This window comes from Sus scrofa, chromosome 4, assembly GCF_054392235.1.
Source record: "Sus scrofa isolate SSC_HxYL_T2T_F1_AM1 chromosome 4, Sscrofa_HxYL_maternal_Yorkshire_Landrace_v2.0, whole genome shotgun sequence".
NCBI classification, from domain to species: Eukaryota; Metazoa; Chordata; class Mammalia; order Artiodactyla; family Suidae; genus Sus; species Sus scrofa.
The window spans coordinates 57,494,969-57,502,058 of NC_139386.1; positions in this window are offsets into that span (position 1 = coordinate 57,494,969).

The window sequence follows — 7,090 nt, forward strand, 5'->3', positions numbered from 1 at the left end:
TTGTTATTGTTTGATTTTTTTATTTGTATTAATTTATCTAACTTTAGTCATTTGTTTGGATACTATACTGATATTATGGCCTTGGAGAATATTTAAGAACTGCTCTTATAAGTCTGTATGTAAATGAAAATTATATCAGATTTTTGTAAGACTGGTTAGTGGAAATAACTAGCTGAAGTTAAATAATAGGTAATGTATTTCTGACAAGAAAACAATGTATGTATTTTTCTATACATCATTAACATTGAGGTGGAAATGCTGCTAATTAGTAGAATAATGCTCAAGGAAATCAACACCAGCATGATACAAGAAAATGTTTGCTAATGAACACTGACCTAGATTTATTTGTTACTCAGAATTTTTCAAGAAGTATGTAATTTTAAAAGCAATTTTGGACCAAGTCATTATATTTTCTTGAATTATTAATGTCCTCAGATTACCCATCTGACAATCCTATAAAGCTTGAAATTTACTTTAAATTTTGGTTTTGCCCATGAACATGGCATGTGGAAATGCCTGGGTCAGGGATCAAACCCACACCACAGCACTAACCAAAACCACAGCCGTTACAGCACCAGATCAATTAACCACTAGGTCACCAGGAAACTCCCTAAAGTAAACTTACATTATGTTTTGTATTAATGCAAAAGGTTTCCCCCAAGCAGTAAGTGATGAGATGTTCTGATGCAAAATGTTACTCATCTATATGCCTTCGAGAAAACATTATAAGTTAATGGTAAAAGGTTCTGCCTACTTCTACAAGACCTCCATACCTCCTCACTAAAAAGCATAGAGAACACCCTCTGGCTAGTTGCTAGAGTTACTAGTTACTAGTGTTAAAAATAGAGCCAAATTCTCTACTTTTCTCAGTGTTCTGATGATGTTAAAATAATCCCAGTCTTTCTTCTCCACTGTGCACCTCTTATTCCTTCCTGAACTTCCTCAGTCATCTATTTATTCGTCAAATACAATTGAGTGGGAGTAGATATTGCTTAAAAAGAGTGTTAATATATGAATCTCTAACTTGAATTATAACATTTGTCTGATTTAGTTATCTGTTTCAAGTGAAAACAAACTGCTCTTCTCTGATTATATTTTGATTTTTTGTCTCTTTTAATTATACCTTTAAAAACTATATTAATTATTTATTTATTGCTTATTTTAGAGCCACACCTGTGGCACATGGAAGTTCCCAGGCTAGCGGTTGAATCAGAGTTACATCTTCAGGCCTAAACCACAGACCCAGAAATGTGGGATCCTGAACCCATTGAGTGAGGCCAGGGATTAAAACTGCATCCTCATGGATATTAGTTGGGTTTGTTACCACTGTGCCACAATGGGCACACCCTGTTTGTCCCTTTTTAAAAGCAATAAAATTCATTCTCGTTTGGCTTTAAGGTTAGAAAGAACGTTTTTCCACACAGTGATCTTGAAGCGTATAAGACATTGGACATTTCATAAATATTTTCTATTGGAAATATATATATATATATATATGCATATATATTTTTTCTTTTTTCTTCTTTCTTTCTTTCTTTCTTTTTTTTTAGGGCATGTGGAGGCTGGTGGTTGAATCGGAGCCACAGCCGCCAGCCTACGCCAGAGCCACAGCAATGCCAGATCCGAGCCACATCTGCGACCTACACCACAGCTCACCACAACACCAGATCCTTAACCCACTGAACGAGGCCAGGGACCGAACCCTCAATCTCATTCCTAGTTGGATTTGTTTCCACTGCACTAAGACAGGAAGTCCCTATTGGAAATATATTGATCACTTTACTCAAAGAATAATTTTGCTACTGATATTATGAACATAAAATTTCAATATCAACTTTAGAAATGCATTAACTTCAGCTATATCCTGTTTTTAAGACAATATTAATAGAAAAAAATGTCCTACAGTCAGGTAAGCTTTCCTATTCTATAACTCTGGCACAAGTTATTTTACAATCTTTATTGACCTAGCTTAAATATGAATTCTCTTAATACACTGGTGGGAAAATAATGATATTCTTCTATGCAGTTGATATTTTTAATATATGAGGGAATTAAAAAACAACCAGAGGAATACTAAATGATAAATGATAAAATGCAGTACATAGAATGTCAATTTTATTTGTATAAAAATAAATCATATATTTTATGCAGCAGACAGCACTCAATTACCATTTTGTCTTTTTTTTCTGAAAATGTGAACACTTTTAAGGTTCTATTTCTAGTATTGTATTTTTTTTTTTAGTTTTCTGATATGCCATTTTCATGTTATCTGGGTAATTATAAAACCAGAATTGTCTTTTCCTTTCTGTTCAAACAATACTTTTATATAATCCTTAATGTGAACTATATTTTTATTCCCAAAGAAAGATTATAGAAGAATGGCCAAGGTATGTTTTTGAAATTATTGCAAATGGTGATTTTTATATCTATTGATGGTTATAGAGGGATTTTGACTCCTTTTATGTGAGTTTTAATAACATGTGCATCTATTTATATACTGCAAAGATAATAATTGCTGGGACATTTATATTTTCTCTGTCTCTATTTTGCATATGATTTTTAATAACAAATTTTAATTTTTATATATATTAATGTATTTAAAATTTAAACTCCTCTTCCTTTCTTGATAGATGAAGAATATTTACTGTCTTTTATCTTGCTTGTTTTATGTTTTAACTTTTGAACTATCTGAATTTAGTTGGTTTATGCTATGATATATGGACGCAACTTCCTTGTTTAGCAAATAGCGTATTTTAAATACGCCGTCTCATATAATAATCATCTTACTCCACTTGTCTGTGGCTGTCTTATCATATACTAAACTTCTGAGTTAACCTAGTTCTTATTTATTTATTTATTTATTTATTCATTCATTTATTTATTTATTGCTTTTTAGAGCTGTACCTGCATCATATGGAGGTTCCCAGGCTAGGGGTCAAACTGGAGCTACAGCAGCTGGTCTAAGCCACAGCCACAGCAACACAAGATACGAACTGTATCTGTCACCTATACCACAGCTCAGGGCTATGCCAGATCTAAGACCCACTTAGCGAGGCTAGGGATCAAACCTACATCCTCATAGATACTAGCCAGATTCATTTCTTCTGTACCACAATGAGAACTTCAACCTATTTCAAAGTTATAAAGGCCAAGTAATAGTGATTTTTTTAAAAAGAGAGATGTTTTGCTCTCTCATATAGTAATCCTTGCATAAGTATCTAAGAGCTGATACGACATCTCTATGATACTGAATATGAAGGCTCCTTATTTTATTACTCTGCCATCCTAGTAAACGGCTCCATATTGAAAGACAACTATTTAAAAGAAGAGCTGCTCAGATTCTGGCCTTTTAAGAGCACAACCCAGAAATTTTACATTTCACTTCTGCTTGAGACTCACTGGACACATCTAATCAAGGAGAGAAGTCTAGCCACAGGATAAGTGAAATGCAAATTAAGCTGAACAATGGTGTACCTAAGTAAAATTCCTAGTGCTAATGAAGAGTCAGAGAATAAGTTTGGAAGGAAAAATAGTTATATCTGCCAGAGAAACCCAATTTACTACTGGGGCTTTGTGTTTTGATGTCTAGTAAGAACAATCTCTGCTTAATTCCTTACAATAGCACCTTTATTTCTTATAGTCTTCTGCATTTATTCTGCCAGAGGAAATTTAGAATCAGGTTAAACATTTTTTAAAGGATTTTTTATTACATTTTCCATCAACCTACAAAATATTGTGGAAAGAATTTATATGTTTCCACTATATTTCCACTCATAAGTAGATCTGATATTCTATTTATTGAAAATATTTACATGTAGCCCTTGGGAAATTTTTTTTAATTTTTATCCTTAGTTTCACCCAAACTTTCTTACCTTTCTCCTTAAATCTTTCTGATATATTAAATTTTTGTTATTTTTAGGAATGGAAAGAGTTATTGTCAAAATTTAGGATAGCTATTGTTATTTCTATATTAAAATTGTATATAGCGGCTATTGAATATTTATTTATCCTAAAATATTTCTGTTGCATTTATTTTCTATTTTTTCAACTTCCATTATGTTAGAACCATTTTTTAAGATAAAGCTTATTATCTTTATTATCTAAGAAAGTAATGTATTTCTAATTTTTATAGCTTTATCAGGAAATATACATTGAATTTTGTATTTTTCTCATAACTAACAATATGATAAAACTAAATACTTTTATTATTTTCATAATTGTAATATATTTCCTAATAAAAATCATTTTTCCAATGTGATAGAAATATTACTTGAAAATATTATATAGTTTTTTTTGTCATATGACACAATTGTATTTGCTAGTATTTTAAGAATTTTTTCAAAAAATGATTTTAACTGAATTTTCTCTATAGTCTTAAGTTGGAATTTTGTTTGATTTGTACTTTATCACTGGGGTATAAAATAGTTGTTGCTTAAAGTTGACATGAATCATACTCTATTGGCTTAACTAACAATATACCCCCTGAGAATTAATGTTGAATATCTGAGTAGAGATATAATCTTAAAAAGATAGTCTATTTAGGATACATAGACCAGATGTGGATGAGGGGGCAGAGAAGCTAGATAAACTTGACAAACCCTGAGGAAATCTCTGATTTAGAGACAAATGCCTCTAAGTCTCTGCTGTCCAGTAGAAATACATTGAAAGTCACTTATGTCATTTTTATTTGACTAAAAAGTAAATAGGTGCATCATTTTAAACTATTTTCTCCCATTCTGTAAATTATCTTTTTGTTTTCTTTTTGGTTTTCTTTGCTGTGCAAAAGCTTTTCAAGTTTGATTAGGTCCCACTGGTTTATTTTTGCTCTTATTTCTGTTGCTTTGGGAGAATGACCTGAGGAAATATTCATAAGGTTGATGTCAGAGAATGTTTTGCCTATGTTCTCTTCCAGGATTTTGATGGTGTCTTGTCTTATATTTAAGTTTTAAGCCATTTTTATTTTATTTTCATGCATGGTGTGAGGATGTGTTCTAGTTTCATACTGAGTGAAGTAAGTCAGAAAGAGAAATACAAATATCATATGATATCACTTATATCAGGGATATAAGGTGCAAATGAACCTTTCCACACAATAGAAAATCATGGACTTGCGGAATAGACTTGTGGTTGCCAAGGGGGAGGAGGAGGGAGTAGGGTGGTTGGGGAACTTGGAGTTAATAGATACAAACGATTGCCTTTGGAATGGATTAGCAATGAGATCGTGCTGTGTAGCACTGGGAACTATGTCTAGTCACTTATGATGGAGCATGATAGTGTGAGAAAATAGAATGTGTATATGTATGTGTAACTGGGTCACCATACTGTACAGTAGAAAAAAAATTGTATTGGGGAAATAACTATTGAAAAAAAAGTAAATAGGTGAAGTTAATTTTAACAATAGACTTTGTCTGAACTGTTATAGCTAAAATACTGCTATTTTAATATGTAATCAATATATAAACTATCACTGAAATAGTCTTTATATCCTTCTTCATCCTCCCTTTCTTCCCCTCTCCCTCCCTCTCTTCCTTTCTTTTTCTTTCTCTTTCTTTTTTATGGTAAGCCTGAAAATAAGGTGTATGTTTTAAATCATTATATATCCTAATGCAGACTAGCTGCATTTCAAATGCTCAATAGCCACTTGCAGCTAGTGGGGTTTAGGTTGACTCATTCAGATACTTAATGTAATAACTGATCTCTGAATACATTCACATTGCTATATATATTTAATCTTATTTATAACTATGGTCATGTTCCTTTAGAGATTTGGAGTCTGGAAATAACCTCCACATGAACTCTCTGATCTATGGGTTTATTACTTAATCTATAGATCACCTAGAGTCTGGCAGTCATTGTTGGTCTTGATGGATAACTGGGGATTATTTTCACATTCTGTTAAATATTTCAAAAATAATTCAGCCATTGGGAATGTGGATGTAGAGGTCAATAACTTTCACTGAAAAGCAGTTAGTTTCACTGAAGCTGTTTACTTACCAATTTTTTATCACAAAAATATAAGAGAGCAGCATCTAATAGGCTTTTTCCTGGGAACTGCACCTCTATATAGAATATATTCACTAAGGCAAGATGCTAATTCAATGTTAGTATTGATCATCTAAATATATGGAACTTACCTGTATGACTCTGTTCTGGGGACTCATGGTCCAGACATGTCCTGTCGTGAACTCACCACTAAGTCCCCTCAGAGTTTTTCACCATTTTCTGTGCATCAAAATCATTTGCATAGTATGGGGATGATTAATTTTTTTAAACACTTCAGCAGAATTCTCCAAGATAATATCTTGGCATAAAATTTGGACAGGATTCATTTCCTTAACTCTGCTGTTTTCTTTGTTGTACATAAAATCCTAAAGACTCCACTAAAAATTTTAGAACTAATAGAAAATTAAAAAAAAACCCCACAGAATATAAAATCAACATATAATAACAATAGGGCTTCCATACATTAGCAGTGAAAAAAACAAAATAATGTTATTTGCATTATCATGGATGGACCTAGAGATTATCATATTAAGTGAAATAAGTCAAACTGAGAAATAAAAACATCATATGATATCACTTATATGTGGAATCTAAAGGACAAAAAGATACAAATTAAACTTACTTGGAGTATAGAAAGAGACTCATAAACTTTGAAAAAAACTTATGGTTACCAAAGGAGGCAGGTAGAGGGAAGGGTTTGGGATTGGCATATGCGCACCGTGGTATATGAAATGAATGGAGCTGCTATATAGCACAGGGAACTCTATCCAGTATTCAGAAAAGAATCTGAAAAATAATGTATATGTGTATATATATATATACACAGACACACACAATCTATGTATACATACACATATATAAACACATATATATTTCTGAATCACTTTGCTGTACAGCAGAAATTATCACAACCTTGTAATTCAACTATAATTCAATAAAGCTTAAAAAAAATCCACATTGAAAAAAAGGAAAAGGCAGCTAAAGATCCTAAAGATGGAACCTCTTCATAAAGGAGTGACATTGTTCTGGAAAAGCACGTGGGACCAGAAATACTGCTGAAGCTGTTTTTGTAAAATATAATCTACCA